Source organism: Rosa rugosa, chromosome 4 (genome assembly GCF_958449725.1).
Source record: "Rosa rugosa chromosome 4, drRosRugo1.1, whole genome shotgun sequence".
NCBI classification, from domain to species: Eukaryota; Viridiplantae; Streptophyta; class Magnoliopsida; order Rosales; family Rosaceae; genus Rosa; species Rosa rugosa.
Window position 1 is genome coordinate 4358633 of NC_084823.1, and position 17161 is coordinate 4375793.

The window sequence follows — 17161 nt, forward strand, 5'->3', positions numbered from 1 at the left end:
GCTGACAGATCGAAAAAATAAGTTGCGAATGAGCAGTTATGAGCATATTAGTTTTATGTGTTATTTAGGGTTTAGAGTTGACCTACTAGATCGAGACACAAACAACTTCCAAAAAAACTGAAATTTTGACCATAATCATATATTCTTATCATGACAACATCCAACGGTCGATTTTGATAAAGTATATTTCCTTTACACTGTTGCTCATGGAAGGTATACTATTTGATACAACTAATAAACAATTTAGACCACATTAGTAGACATATAAGGATTTTGTGCGATCCAAATAATCAAAATTGGAAATCGATAAATTTGAAATTACCCATCTATTTATAGCATACTAATAGGTATTTTGTAAAAAAAATTAACCCGATTCGCCGCCATCTGGACATTAAATAAAGCGGTCAACCCTTTATACGCTTTTACTTCCCTAAGGGGAGTTGAACCACGAGAAGATCAACTTCCCGAAATGTTTACATTAGCTGATATAGCTCATACCCACGAGAGTGTGAGAGCTGACAGATCGAAAAAATAAGTTGTGAATGAGCGGTTATGAGCATATTAGTTTTATGTGTTATTTAGGGTTTAGAGTTGACCTACTAGATCAAGACCCAAACAACTTCGAAAATAGCTGAAATTTTGATCATAATCATATATTCTTATCGTGACAACATCCAACGATCAATTTTAATAGAGTATATTTTCTCTACATTGTTCCTCATGGAAGATATACTATTTGATACAACTAATAAACAAATTAGACCACATTAATAGATATATAAGGATTTTGTGCGATCCAAATAATCAAAATTGAAAATCGATAAATTTGACATTACCCATCTATTTACAGCATATTAATATGTATTTTGATTTTATTATGAAACGTATAGGGTCGATGCACCAATAAAACCTACCGACTCAGAAAACGACCTAGCTAACCCTAAAATATATGCTGTATACTTTTTTTATTTTTCATTTTTACATTTGATATAAGAAACCCTATTGTCGTGTTCCTAAAAAAAAAAAAAAAAACTATTGTCGTGAATAATAATATAATATATATTATTAAATAGGGATTGCAATTCAATTGGGCAATTATTAAAGCAGAAGGGTTTTCTTGACACGTATTCATTTACAAATTTCCTGGGGAGGGGAAGCTTACCCGCCTCCAATCACAAAAAAATGGCGGCCAAAATTGAAAAAGCCCTCCCAAAATTTGAAGTAGACTTAAGATTCCCACCATATTGTTTCCCCAGCCAGATATACTCATTAAGCCCTCCCAATTCCTTTCAGCTAAGGGCGCTTCCACCATCAGATTCGTTTCATTTCTATTCCCAGCTCTGACCTCCACTTCTTTGGTCGCAACTTCCCTTTACTCGACACCCATTGCCCATGTCCCTATTCTAATTTGGTCTGGGTTAAATTTAACGAACTGGTGTCCCCAAAGCAAGCGTTCAGCACCAGCGATTTCATCAACCTCGCTCTGTGATTATAAGGCGATTCTTCGCTCAATGAACGAACCCTGCAGTTGCATTCTCTCTGATTTGGAATTAATTGTCTCAAAAGAGGATTCATTTTTGGTTTTCAGTTTTCCTCTTCAGAGTAACAGTGGGACATGGAGTGGTGTAATTTTATACAAATGAGCCTATGATTAATGGCCCAAGCTTTGTTTTCCATATGATTTGGTAATCTCTGTCTCTCGTGTTTATATTTTGTACATTGATTAATTTGCTCCTGTGAAATTCTCAACATGCTAGAAATGGATAGTTCCCTAACCAGAAACTGACCTTTAAATAATGTATGATATCTCTCAGCATAATCAGAAATTAATCAATACTAGTTTCCTCTGTATAGAGATTTGGTTTCCCAGCTTAGTGAAGTTTGGTCTTTGTTAGAAACATGTATATTTGATTCTAGCATTATCGATCCTAAATCATTTTGTCATGGCAATTTAGCTTCAATGTAGATTCTTGTGGGTTTGATTGTTTGTGAAAATGTAAACACAAGGGATTTTGGAGTAATCATTTACTGGAAGCTATCTTTGTGCATCTGTGTGTTCATTTGAGTGTCCAAAACTTGCTCAGTTTGGAATAATTTCTTTGCTTCTTGATTTGACAAGTGATAGCTGCATTTAGGTACATTTTCTTCATTGTTTATGGTTAGCTTCTGTTTATAAACATTTATAGGAAGCTATCTTTGTGTATCTGTATGTTCATTTGTGCAGCCAGAAGTTGCTCTATTTGGAATTATTTCTTTGCTTCTTGCTTTAAGTGATAGCTGCATTTAGGTACATTTTCTTCATTTTTTTTTCCTCATGGTTTCTTTGCAGTAAAAGACGGGTAAGAGGCAGAGAAGATGGCTACTGATGTCAATCCATATTATGCAGGAATCAATTGATGCTTGAAACTTGCTTTATCCTCTCTGACTTGTACAAGAAGAATAGAAGCCATTGTCAATAGGCCTCAATATGGGACAGTCGACTGCTTTTTGGTAGCTGAATGTAGAGAAGCACAATCTAGTATCAGAGCAGCATTATCTTAGCATTTTTGCTGCAAAAACATGTTGGCCATGACTAGCAATTTAATCATATGCTTAGACATTTGGGAAAAGAAAGTTTAGCAACTTTCCCGTGGTTAAAAAAACAGCTATCGTTCTCTTAAAATCCACTAAATGAACAAAAAGGTAACCATTCATTAATCATTGGAAGGGTTACAAACTTACAAATATTAGCATTGATATTTATCAATCTCATAAGCCATTCAGGCCCAATTTCAATACAAAATATATCAATACGTTCCTTCACTATGAATCTAGCTAACACATGAACCACTCTGTTGCATTCCCTTGGTTGGAAGCAGACCTTGGGTGCACCAGATTTCTTCAACAGCACTTTCAGGTCCCTTTGGGGATGTCTGATAAAATAAGAGCGACACTATTAACCCCCTCTTTGCCGCCAACACATCTTGTTAGAGACTACCAAGCTACTAGCCTCTATACTATCAATCTCCACTTCAAGACGGAGAATTCCAATTTCAAATACCCTGCTTTCCAAGCCATCAAATTCCATTGACAAAGGAGAAAAAATCCTTATATCTGGTATTGCAAAAGCACCCATTAAATTCCCCCATCTCATTTCTAAAAACTGCCCCATCTGTGGATCTCTTGTGATTATTGAACCAGAACAAACTGATCATAGGCTCCAATAGGTGCATTGACTGCATTTTAAAGTCATTCCCGTCATGATTTTCACAATGTGCAGACACATCACCTAAAAAAAATAGGCACATCATTGTTTATATATTTGCAATACTAACAACTATTTGCATTATGATTATGACCAAAATTGTTGAATTGGGAATGCAAGACCTTGCAATTGAAGTACATAAAACTATCAGTGCAAATCTCTATTGAATGAGGCAAGTAACTAGAAGTGGTTCATCGCAACTCAGAGGGAATTATTAAACCCCGAGTTTGCCAAGCTACCTTTCTTGCATGCCATCAGTGCAAACATTGAATTAAAGACAAGTTTACATGATATTGTTTCCTACATTGAATTTATCTGCATTTAATTGCCAAGCATTCACTGTAAATTTCAGCAAACAGATGCTATTTTATGTGTCAGAAAGACATCCATTGAATAAACGAAAGAGGTATTCCGTGCAATACTAGGCATTAGACAAGAAATGACCACCTTATGTGCTGCTCATTAGTGAACAGTCTTAACTCTCAACTCTAACCATATCGGTGCAGTAAATCACTCATGTTTTTATTTTTGAAATTAATGAGAGAAAACAACCCAGAATTTGTCTGTAACTCTTCAATAAAAGGGACAAGCTTTCACTCAGATTTCTTTCATTTCAATTCACCCAACTATGGCAAGAGCCAAAAATTCCTAATTTACTTCACAGAAAAGATGGACTATAAAGAAAATCGCCAAATAGCTACAACTAACAAAACACTCTCCTAGCAAAAAAAAAAAAAAAAACTAGGAGAGCTATTTTAATATGTAAAGAAGAGCAGTTCTGTAATCAATTCCCTCATTGTTCAATTGAAATTGAAAAGAAGTCAAAAGCCTTGAAAAATTTGAAGATAGATTAATTAATACATATACCAAAGCTTTCATTCAACCAATATATAAAAACTTTTGCATCATTGATCGTTACCTTCACCGACGAACTGGCCGTTACCAACAATACGAACCCTTCAATCGGCTTCACTACAATGTCGTATTCGTCCGGATCCAATTGCAAATTTGAAAACACATAAATGATTGAAACACCCAATTTCGAATTAAACTGTAAAATTGAATACAAAATTAACGCCAGGAACTTGGAACCTTTCTATGATATTGGCGTTGTCGGGGTTAGCGAGAGGGAGAGGAGGACCGAGCTGCCACGAATCGGAGAGCGCTTGAGGATTCTGGAGGAAGCAGGAGTGGGAGAGAGGGTCGAAGGCGAATTCGAAGGTGTATGGAGTATGAACATTTGGTTATGGTAAAATTTTGTTTCACTGCGTTCTCTGTTTTTGGTCTGCCGCGTTTTTCTTCCTCACTAACCCCCATTCACTAACGCCGTCCATCAATTTCGGTATCACGTGTGCAGCACATGGGCCGTGTATGTACACGGCCGTGTACTGAAGACTCTCCGAAAAGATTGGCGAGTCTGGAGTTGTTACGCTTTTACATTTAGCACATAACTTTTGACGTCTTTGAATTTGGCATGTAATGGGCTGATCTCGGACCAAGCCCTTTGTCCATTGCATCATATTCGATTAGAATTTTATTTGTTTGATAATGATATTCGATTAGAATATGTCGGATTAAGATTTTTTTTGTTTTTCAAAGCCTAAACCCATCTGGTAGTGTGGTTATAATTCCAAAGCCGAAAATGATTCGTGTATATACATGATATTTGCCGGCCATAATCAGCACTCATACTTAATCATGTCACCTTGTCGGAATGACTTCAACGGTGTGACCCCTGGAAACACAGCAACGCAACCTTCACTGGCAAACCATCTCCAGGCCGAAATATGCCTCGACGTGCCGACACGGGCCACCAGAAGTCGTCTCTGCAAAACGGATCAAAGCTCAGCAAACTGAAGCATATTAGTCCCACATCGAAAACAAGAGTGAGGTAACTCACTATTTCACCTATAAAATGTCCACTTCTCTCTCTTCATTCATTACGCATTTAATATCTATCTACCGCTATATTTGTCAATACAAGTACATTATCTAACTTTAGCATCGGAGGAGCGAAGACCGCCAACCGCGGTCTCCCCTCTTGACGCCGTTGTATTTCTCTTGACAGATTAGCGGGATTTCGTGAACTCTATACATATCGGAAGATTGGACCCTAGTCCACGTTATCGGAAGCCGACATCATATGGCGGTATTCTAAACATTAACAATTCGAATTTAAGATACATAACCTTATTTGACTCAGACATGAGATATAATATACAACCTATTGGCGGGTCTACTTGCTGAGCATACGGCCATGCTCGTGCGTTAATATTCAATGAGAAGTGCGCACGTCCGCAAATGTGGACGGATGCGATTCTCCATAGCCAAACAACTGGCATGGGTCCCAGTGCCTTCCACCGCGTATATAAAGGGGACCTCGTCTGCATGCTCGGAGTAACGATCATTTTTCACTCTCACTAATTCTTGAGTTAGTTTCCGCTTTACTATCATCTGACTTAGGCTTCGGAGGAGAGAAGTTCGAACCACTCCCTTCTCTTTGTCTACAGATCTAAACGGAACCGCTGTCTAAGGAATCAACCCACTCATCAGTCATCACCCGTCTGAAATCACACATTAACAGAACCAAACAACATCATGCTTGTCCAACTAGGAGATAGAACTGCCAAGGTCACATCGCTCGGAACAAATAGCAGCAAACTTCTACTATCAACTGACTCCTTCCTTAGCCTAAAATTGCCCTACCACTACTGGGCTGATCCCCATTTAGTTACATCTCAGATATATGCAATCCCATTAATAATTAGCACCTAACTAAAGAAGTATTAGCACCTAACTAAAGAAGTATATAAAGAGAAACTTATTGGTTTGAATATAGAGATAAACAGTGTTGGTGCACAAAAATTCGGGAGAGGGATTACCCAACATAAATCTCTCTCCTTCAATCTTCAAGAAGCCTAGATGCATCCATCTTGTAATCGATTATGGGAGAAGGGACCTGCAAAACAGAAAAACACTCCGACGCCCAAGTAAATTTCAATTCGAGAAGATTACAAAAGAAATTGGATTGATACTTGTTACCATCGTTTTTCTCCCTCTCTTTTCTCCATAAGCTTGTCAATTTATAGTCATTGATTCCTTTATCCTTACTTCATGGTTCTTGGCCCTCACTCCACGTTGGTAGTAGGAGGAGTAGTGTTTGCACGTTCTCCACCACCTGATCAGTTTTTACTGTCTTTCACTTTAGCAAGTTGTTAGTCACTTTTGGGCTTTGATCAGTGGGCTTGGTTTAATGGGTGGGAGCCCAAAGCTAAAATTTTACACTCCCACAACCAGTCATGCTCACATAAATAATAGTTTTAAGTGACTGTGCCTCAGCCACATGTTTCATGTTGATGCAGTAGCTGACACCGAGAAGGGGAGAATTGGAATTGGAGTAGTCTTGGGAGATGCAGATGAGGAGGGGCTATGTTGCATTCTTTTATTAGTTACCTAAAGCCTCATACTTGGGAATTAGCAATGACCTTGGATTGAGATTTTGTGTGCATGAAGGGGTTCGTTGCTTGGAAGTCGAAAAAGTGATATTGCCAACGTGATTTCTGCAGTTAACACCTATATAAGGTTTGGATTTCAGCGAGGAGGGTGTAATTTATGATGAAATAAGAGGGTTCAAGCTAAGTCAGCATTTGATGAAGTCTTGTGGAGGAAAGTTCCTAGAAATGGAAACAGTGCTGCTCATTCTCTCGCAAAGGAAGCTCTATCTATGGTCTCATTGGAATGAGATTCTGGAAGGAAGCCGAACTGTATTGTATAAAAGAAATTGAAGAAGAAGAAAAAAAAAAAAAAACAAAAAAATGAACCTGACGTGAATCGAACACGCAACCTTCTGATCTGGAGTCAGACGCGCTACCATTGCGCCACAGATCCAATTGATAGACAATTTGGTTAGAACCAGTACATAATTAGAATCGAAGCATATTTTATTATTTTCACACATTTTACAGACAAAAATATTTATAATGCACATAGTATACAAATAATCTTCCAGCAACTCGCGCCACCAGGCGGCGACGCCACTGCTCAGACGAGTGTTTTACACGCGGATGTCTTCGGGTCCCACATCGAGGGAAGCAGATACTTCCGTCCACGTACTCCAACCGCATTGTAACTCGCTCCCGTCGTTTTGTCCAAAACGACCTCCCCCGGATAACCCGGGTACGCCCCTTTCCCGAAAATACCCGTGCACGCGCTCACCGCCTCCAAACCCGCGCATGCCGCTCCCTGGAAGTACCCGTTATCAAACGGATTCGTCACCGTTCCCGCCAAAACCGTAGCCAGATTGATCACCATTCCGTCTATCCCCACGTCGCCGTTTGGCGAAACTAACGGCGGAGTCTGCGGCCCGTAAATCGGCTGGTGAAACGGCCACGCGCACTGGCCTGGGCACTGCTTCCCCGGGTTCCCCACCCACGCGTACGCCGACCCGCCCCGACTCGACCCGTGACTCCCGCACCGGCTCATGCAGAACCCCTCCACCGCCACGTCAGCGTCAGTCAAAACGACGTTGACAGCCGCCCCTTGATCCTTTCGCCGCCAGAACCGCGAGCTTTTGGTTCGTGAGTGTTTTGCCGAGAGAGTAGCTCTGCTGGAGGATTTGATTCCCTACAGCGACGGTGCATGGGCCGCCCGTGTACCCCGCAATGGTCTGCCACCACGACGAGACCGAGGGCTGTGGAGAGCGGTGGCCGGAGCTCAGAGACTGAAGAAAGTCAACGAGAATTGACCGTTGATTGGGGGAGAATTTACCGTACCATACGAGGTTTACGGTGACGTTGCCATGGAGAAGTGGGCCCTTGTGGTACTTGAGGACCAGAGGTTGTTGTTGGACGAGGGCCGAGAGCTTTCGAGGTGTGGCTGCACTAGGGCTGAGGAAGGTCGAGAGTGCGAGGAGGAAGAAGACCCAGATGGCCAAATGGTAATTATAAGCCATTGACAGGTTTAATGAGAGAGCACTGGAACTGGGTTTGGGTGTTTGTTAACTGTAGCTATGTGTTCAGTGGTTCACTGTGGAATGCAGACCTCTGGGAGGGAGTGGAAGAATATATACAGATGAGAACTGAGGAAGAAGAGACAGCTGGGTTATTAAAATAGGGGAGTGAGTGATGGACATGTCTTTGTTTAATGGAGCCGCGTGGGTTTGGGTGTGACTTGGTGGTTGCTAAGAAAATCTTGAAACGCGGCGCCTATGGTTTCAATTTTCATTAATGGAAAGTTGGAAACTAGGATTGAGACAGGTTGGTGGTTTATGAAGGGCAGGCTTTCTCTGGGAAGGTTTTAGGGTTTTGGGTTTTGGGTTTTTGATCAATTATTGTGGTTTGGCAACCTTGTGAGAGACAGGTACGTTCCTTCTCTTTATCTTCTTCCTTGTGCTTATCCTGATTATCATGTAGATGCTAGACCCTATCGCTGTAGTCATACATATTCAATTGCAAACTATTCTAGCTGTTACACAACACTGGATTACTATATATTATACCCAAGAGATTACATAATTAACACTCGATTACTATATATTATACTTAATGGATTACAAATTTAACACGGGCCAAGTGCCCGTGCTCGTCCAAAAAAAAAAGTGTCCGTGGGTTGGTTTGGTGAGCAATGCACATATATCAGTAGTGAGAGATTGGTGACCAGATTAAGCATTATTCTGGTTCTGTGGAGGCTAGCTAGAGATAAAGGTGGGTATAAACAATAGTCGTGATTTTACATAACTAGGTTCTAAGCTAGATTCTTCTACTGATTATAAGAGCCAAGAAATAAGTTTCTTGTGGGTTGATTTGGTGGAATGTAGTACATATATTAGTAGCACAAAAATGGAAGCATATCAAGCATGATGGTGGTAAAGGTAGGTGTAGTGGTGATCTTAGATTCCTTCACATAGTAATATAAATCACACAACCTAATTTTACAATCTTTAAAATCTCAGCAAAACCACCCAACTTAAATAGTGGGATAGGTAGGAATGTAGGATGCTGCCTGATAATGGTGCCAATTTGTCTATAACCTCAAAGGGCCAAAAGGGTGGTTCTTCAACTGAACAGCTCAAGAATTTTCTCTTCGAAAAATGAAATAAAAGCCAAGTAGAAAGAGGTGAAGAACCTTGGGAATCAAAATTGGGTAATGCAGTACTACTCACACCAACCATATATGTATTTCACGAGTCGGAAAGTAGTTCACGGCCGGGATTGTGGGGCTGGGGGCAGGAAGTGTGTCGGTGATTGAGACATTCTACTTAGCACCAACTCAGGCATTAGAGTAGTAGTACTACTTCAGCGGCTCAGCCGCGTGGGGAGTGGGTGCACCGTCACGGCGGCATGGTGTCCAAGGTGGTACATATGCATGGCTCTGGGGAATGGAGGAGTTGTTATATGTGGATGGTCGGTTCGTGCTCACTGCCTCACTGCCACATATGCGGCATGTGAAGCACATATATACCACATTCCTGCTCCTTGGACAGGGTTGAGTATGCCGTAATCTGTATGCTGCATAAAGGAATTGTGCTGGGCACGGAACCAAAGGGTGCTGGGATGTGCTGCAGCACCCCTATTTTTTTTTAGAGAAAATATTTTGATTGAATGTATAGAAGCAAGTGAATGCATGAAGATTGAGGGAAAATTAGAGAAAAGCATGACAAATTAAAACAACTATATATGAGTAAATGCATGCTAATACAAAAATATTAAAAGATTAAAAAAAAAAAAATATTAATGTTGTAGAGAAACTGAATTTGAGAGGAATTTGCTGTCTATTCTCATTGATAATAGGGGTCTCTTTATATAGAGGATTACAATGCATAGAATCTCAATCGTACAAGGGAAGTAATCATACATTGAATAGGAATCTAGATCCTTCTAATTTAATCCTATTACCACTAGGTCAAGTAACCTAGAGTTTGGGCCAGACACATAATCGGGATTTCCTTGAACACTCCCCCTTGTGTCGTTCAAACGTGGTGCTTCTCTCGTTGCCTCATTAAAAACCTTGCCGAGTAACAAAAACCCAGTGGGACAAAAATAACCTCAGTCGAAGGGGAAAAAGAGCACAACACACCCTTCACGTTTCGAGACCATACATGTAGACATCTCCCCCTGATGTCTGCATCTCCCCCTGATGACTACGGTCATGGGAGTTCGGATAACTTCCGTAAACGATGCTACCAACATATTTCTCGAAAGTGGAATTTAGGCAATGACTTAGTGAGCAAGTCTGCCACACTGTCCTCAGATCGAACCTAGTTCATTTTGATCTTGAGGAGAGTCTGTTGTTGCTGATTAAGCTTGGTGTTGTCGCTTTGATGTAGCCTTACTTCATTTGTTCAAAACAAGCTGCATTATCCTAAATGCTCGTAGGCTCATCTATGGTAGACTTCAAACCACAATTGTTCGAACATGCGTAATTTTGGATCCAATCCATATACATTCACGAATATCTTCGTGAAGAGCAATAGTCTCTGCATGGTCCGAAGATATAGCGACTAGGGTCTATTCTGTAGACCTCCAAGATATCGCAGTCTTTACCCATGGTGAACACTTAACCAGTTTGGGAATGACCTTTGTGTGGGTCAGAGAGATACCCAGCATCAGCAAAACCTTCCAAAACGCTAACTTCGTTTTGGGATGGGGAGAGGGGACGCAGGCCAGTGTTGGCGGCGTTCCTGGTGTGTGATGGGTCCGAATCCATCATCTCTCTGTAGGGATAGAACAAGCCCATATCAATCGTACATCTCAAGTATCGAAAGATATCTTTTACACCAATCCAATGGCGTCGCGTTGGCGCAGAGCTATATCTAGCTAACAAGTTCACAATATATGAGATGTTCGGTCTTGTGCATGGAGCTAAGTACAATAATGCGCATATTGTACTTAACTAGGGCATTTCTGCCCCTAGCGCATCTTCGTCATCATCCTTTGAACGAAGAGGATCCTTTTCAAGATCAAGACTACGGACGATCATGGGGGTGCTTGAAGGTTTGACCTTGTCAAAATGCCTAAGCATCTATCAACACGATGCTCAAGTTCCAAACTGAGACATAATCGTGTTCTCCCATAATCCTTCATCTCAAAATCGGATTTCAAGTGTTCAGCGGTTTCCCTTAACTCTTTAAGGGCTTCTAATGAAGATCATGTCCAACATGAACCGCGATAGAATCCTAAACTTGTTATTGAAACGCGTGGGCATATCCCTTCCCAATCAAGTAGTCATCTTAGTGAGCGTTTCAACCTCTTTGTAAAACGCGCCCCGTGGTCTAGAGCCACTTGACTTGGGTAAATGAAGTTCACCATGAACCTTTATGTATATTCCGTATCTAGATCCCTATAGAGATACGTAGTGACCACATTTGTAAGCTGCATGTTCAGTTATTCGGAAACTACCAAACTGACAAGGTAGTGGAGTGCAATGACATCCATTACGAGAGAATATGTCTCATCGTAGTCGATTCCAGGGCGTTTTGTGAGAAGCCTTGCGCCATAAGGCGAGATTGTCATCTCTTTTTCTCATCACGCTTTCTAACGAAGACCCATTAGTCAACAGGTTTTATGTCAGGAGGTGTTGGCATCACTAGCTCAGAAAACCTTCCTATTCGTTAGAGAATCCATCTTAACCTGGATCGCATATTTCCATTTAGGCCAAATCTCTCTACGTTGGCATTCATTCATCAACGGAGCGTGGTTCGATATCATCGGACTCAACAAACTCATGCGCAACGAAATGCGCGACTACATCATCAATTATGATGGAGTTTCTATCCCACATCTCATGTACACTAGTGTAAGTTTTCATAGAGCTCTATATTCTCAGGAATAGGGTTCTAACGTTGAGGCGTCCCCCAACGATAACCATAACCCGGAAGATTCTCATGAGACGGATTTTGAGTGTCGATGATCAAAGGATTGGAATGTGCCAAAGTATCCTTCGAACCCACGGGCCTCCCATGCATCCTAGCTGGGGCCATGGCCTGTAACGCCAGAGTGCCACTCTCTATGGCGTTGGCGTCATGCCTACCTCTGTGTAGGGTGGCGCTACGTCCTCTCGTAGGGACGTCCATCCTTGCAGGCATGTTTGCAGCATATTTGTGTGATCTCGTCACTTTAACAGGGATCGAGATGAGACATAGTGGGGACAGACTACGACAATTCCTGTCGTTCCTGTTGAACATTCGTGTTCGTATCTCCCCCTAACTACGGGAAGACTGTCTCATCAAAGTGACATCCGCAAATCTAGCGGTAAGGAGATCGCCTAGCAAGGGCATTAAGTGGCGGACGATTGTTGGAGTCTCAAATCCAACTGAGTTGCTCATTCGTTTGTAAGGACCCATTATAGAGCGTTGTGGCGGCGCAATTGGCACATAAATGGCTCACTCAAATGTGCGTAAGTACAAAATACTTGTACCCAGTCACTAGCTGTAACGCAGAGAGACATTGAGTGACGGTAGGTCGTAGACGAATTAGCATAGCTGCATGCGATATTGCATCACCCCAGGCGGATATTGGTGCGCATTACAAATGTCCGGACTACCATCGTAGTCGTTTCCGCGAGACCATTTGGGTGTGCTCATGGGAATATGATGTCCAACATCAGTCCCAAATGCAATAACTATCGAAAGTCTTCGATGTAAACTCACTAGCATAGTCAAATCCAATTGACTGAATAGGATGATTCGGGGAGTGAGCCCGTTGTCATATGATGTGTGCTAGGAGTGCTTCATAAGCAGCATTACAAGTGGACAATGGCACAACACGTGACCAGCGTGTTTGCATATCAACCAACATCATGAGATATTTTAACGTCCGCAAGTTGGTGGAATCAGTCCACAGAATCCCTACGGATTCTATGTAAGAACATAATGAGTATTTTCATATCCTTTGCATAGGACGGTCTCAGTCTTAATTTTCCTAAGGAAGTGACTTTGTAAAATGAGCGAGAGGCCTTAGAAGCAACCAAGGAGAGTTTTGGTTGGGCCTGAGCGTTTGAAACGCATATTGAAGCAAAGTTTGTGACTACATCACCCATCATGGTGTCATGACCATGGGAAGTGGCATCCATGGCGTTATAACCATGGGGATTGACATCCATGGCGTCATGGCCATGGGTAGCGCCAAATATGGCGTTGTCACAAGGGACTTGGGCGGCCATATGGCGCTCCAAGACAGCTGCAGCGCCAGATGCTGCAATTGTTGCGGTCTTGCTAAGTCCAGGAATCAATCTTTGATTCTTGCTTCATTTCGCTCGAGGGTGTCCATGTGAAGTCGTTAGTAGACGGATCACCATATCATGATCAGGGTGACTTATCCTGTCAAGACGAAGCCAATATGTGTCTAAATCCAAGAGATCTTCTCTCATAACTTTATTGGATTTAATAGCTCGAATAGTGACATAGAGTCCACTATAGAGACACATAAACTTCTCTAAGATGCGCATTCGTTCGCAATCATTAGAGGCATTACAAAGGAACTCATTTCTGTTCTCTATATGCATTTTCGCATGGAATCCATTGGCTATTTATAGGTGCGATTGGCCCTAGGAGCGTAGAGAGTTTCTGTGACAGTAATTAAGGTGCCATTTGGCAAGTGGAACTTGGGCTATTCCATGTCCTTGAATTAATACTGATGGCCCAGCCATCGTAGTCACAAAAGTCATATGCTCAGAATCAAAATGGAGTCATAATGAAAAGAACTCGAAATTTTATTCATAAGCCAACGGAGTTACATCATTGTCTCTTTGACCAAAGAAAATCTAATCCAAAATGCTAGCTAATGCAAAACAATGGTAGTCGTTTGACTTCTTTCGGTAATTCCAAAATAAATATGACCAGGTGAGTAGAGAGATGTCGGTGGAGCAAAGCTCGCTTAAGTACCACTTATCTCAAAACCTTCCTAGACATCACACTCATTTTGGATGAGCCTATGTGAAGAAAAACTAAACCAATAGCATTTACTACATAGTATGGCAATTGCCTATTATATCTCTTGGAAAATAAAGACTTAAACAGAATTGGCGATCTATTGATCCCAGCCAAATTTGTAGTCTTCAACCCTTTACTCTAGATCATCTTTTTGATCTTCTTGTTCCACATAGTGAGCTTCTCTTGCTTCACAATATGCTTTGTAGGCGGTGACAATTTCTTCACGAGCTCTACAAATGTGTGCCCAATGATCAGACACTCCACATTGAGAACATACATCTCTTTGCTCAAACTCCATTGATTGAGGCGCTTTGAAAGCGTCATTAAGATGGCTCTTAGTGTTGGTGGAGCCACCAACATGGCCAGAGGCGTTGCCTCCCTCTCTCTTTCCACGTTGACCTCTTTGGTTCCGTGTTCGCCTATTTTGGCGATTACCTTCCCAAGTAGAGCGATTATATGGACCAGAAAGTCCATAAGTATTCCTAATGTTAGGGTTTTGCTCTTGGCGCCTTCTCTTAGGGGCACGACTATAATTGGATTCCGGAATATGCTCTATTTCCACGGATCTCGAATTATAGTTCTTCACAAGGATGTTGTCACACTTTTCAGTGACATTCAGAGCTCCAATGAGCTCATGAAACCTTGTGATTCGTCCTGCAGTAACATCAATTCGATAGTTCTTAGCAACCATCAATGCAGAAACGGGGAAGGTAGAGAGAGTCTTCTCAATCAACATCGCATTTGTGATCTCTTTACCACAGAATTCCATTAAGGATTTAATGCGAAGTGCTTCCGAGTTATAGTCAAGAACTGACTTGAAATCATAGGAGCGGAGGCTATGCCATCTCACTTCTAGGTCAGGAAGCAAGGAAGGAGTCACGGACGTTGCCAAATCTTTCTTCGAGTGAGACCCACAGCCTTCTGGGGTCTTCTTCATTCATACACTCGTACTGGAGCGAATCATCCATATGACGAGTCATTAGGATGATGGCTTTCGCCTTATTTGCCTCTAAGGCTGCTCTATTTGCTTCCAAAGCTTGAGCTTGCTCAACAGTTAGCACGTCCTGGCTAGGCTCGAGAATCGTATCCAGGATTCCATCGGCCTAGAGATGCTGGCGGATATCACGAACCCACCTGTGATATTCAAAGCCAGTTGTTCCCAATGGAGCAAAGTCCAATTTGTTCAGGTTACTCATCCTGAAAGAGAACGAGAAATTAGGGTTAGTTTCGGAGCGTGAAAGGCTACCACGAAAACATATAAAATTTCTGAGCGTAGTCGCTTCCAAGAAATTAGGAATTTCCGAGCGTAGTCGCTTCCAAGAAATTAGGAATTTCCGAGCGTAGTCACTTCCAAGAAATTCGATTCCAAGAGGGGTTGGATTAGATTGAAACAATGATGTGTGTGGTCGATCATTTTCTTCTCAACAAACTCTTGAGTTTGGAGGACTCTACAAGCTCCAAGCTTGGAGTGAGCACGAACCCCCACAGTTCGGCTTTTGGTCTCCCCTATGAAGAAGAAAGGGGGGTAGAAGAAGGGAGGTTGAAAGTCCCCGAGAAAAGAAGAGAAATTGAATTTAAAAACTCTAAAAAACGGGAACGTTTAGTAAAAAATACCTCGAAATAAGTCGCCGGGAAATTTGGCCGGAAAAAGTCGCCGGAAAGTGACCGGAAAAGTTACCGGAAAGTGGCCGGAAGTCGGCCGGAAAAAGGTTGACCGGCGTTGACCGATGTTGACCGGAGGTGCTGACGTGGTGGCCGGTTGCTGACGTGGCAGGCAGAGGGACGCTGACTGTGTGCCTGCGTGGATGATGACGTGGCCTGGGCTGGACCCCTTCTGCTTCTGGGCTTCTGGGCTTCTTCCTGCTACTGGGCTTAGGCTGCACAGTTGCTTCTGGGCTGGGCTTCTGGGCTTCCCTCCTGGGCTCTGCGGCCCTTTTTCTTTCTTCCTCTGCCGGTTGTGGTGGCCGGTTCAGGTCCTTTTAGGCCGGTTCCGGTGAAGATTTCTCCGGTTCCGGGATCCTGGAGTATGGCTGAAGCTTCTGACGGAGGAAGGTGGTGACAGGTGGATGGGAAGGATGCGAACCCGGCTGGAGATCGTCGGATTCTTCTTTGGGACCGGATTCAGTCACTTCCGGCGGCCGGTTCAGGTCGATTCCGGCCGGTTCCGGTGGTTTCGCCGGCGGTTCCGAGCTCCTGGGATCTGGGCCTTCAAGGTGGGTTGCGGAAGTTTCTGGGATTTTGAGGCTACAAATTTAGGGTTTCAGGGTTAGGGCTTCGTGCTGATAACGTGTTGTAGAGAAACTGAATTTGAGAGGAATTTGCTGTCTATTCTCATTAATAATAGGGGCCTCTTTATATAGAGGATTACAATGCATAGAATCTCAATCGTACAAGGGAAGTAATCATATATTGAATAGGAATCTAGATCCTTCTAATTTAATCCTATTACCCTTAGGTCAAGTAACCTAGAGTTTGGACCAGACACATAATCGGGATTTCCTTGAACAATTAAAAGATTTTGTACAAGTAAAATTCAGGTACTGTACTTCCTCAAATGACAAAACGTATATTTTGAAAAACTTTGACCCAATCAAGCCGCAAGTCACAAACTACTAACGAAAAATCAAAACTGAAATTTCCGACAAATCTTGATGCTACCAGCACCGATGCCTTGGGTACGGAGTAGATGTAGAAGCCAAAGGAATAGTTTTGCAGCATGAAGCCATTAAATTCATAAGGATTCATCGAAGTCAAAGTAAGACAAATAAGCTTTATATGAACTTAAAAAAACTTGACAGCATCATAAGATAAAATTATTAGATCCGCTCAACTTAAATTTCTGGTTCCGTCCCTGGTGGTGACCTACAGTTACCGCCACTAGAATAAGTTTTATGAAGAACGACGGAGAAGTCCTTATTAGAGACTACCGGCGTCTAGGATGTAGAGAAAGTAACTCGTTTAAATTATTTTAAACACACCGGCCAACTGAT

The 17161-nt window shown here is 42.1% G+C and overlaps 1 non-coding gene and 1 pseudogene across 1 annotated transcript; both read right to left on the reverse strand.

The window, feature by feature from the left end:
* Nucleotides 1-7060: 7060 nt before the first annotated feature.
* On the reverse strand, nucleotides 7061-7132 carry TRNAW-CCA (transfer RNA tryptophan (anticodon CCA)). Its single transcript has one exon. It is a non-coding gene; the product is annotated as a tRNA-Trp (tRNA).
* Nucleotides 7133-7164: 32 nt separating this feature from the next.
* On the reverse strand, nucleotides 7165-8375 carry LOC133745272 (protein EXORDIUM-like 2; annotated as a pseudogene).
* Nucleotides 8376-17161: the final 8786 nt, after the last annotated feature.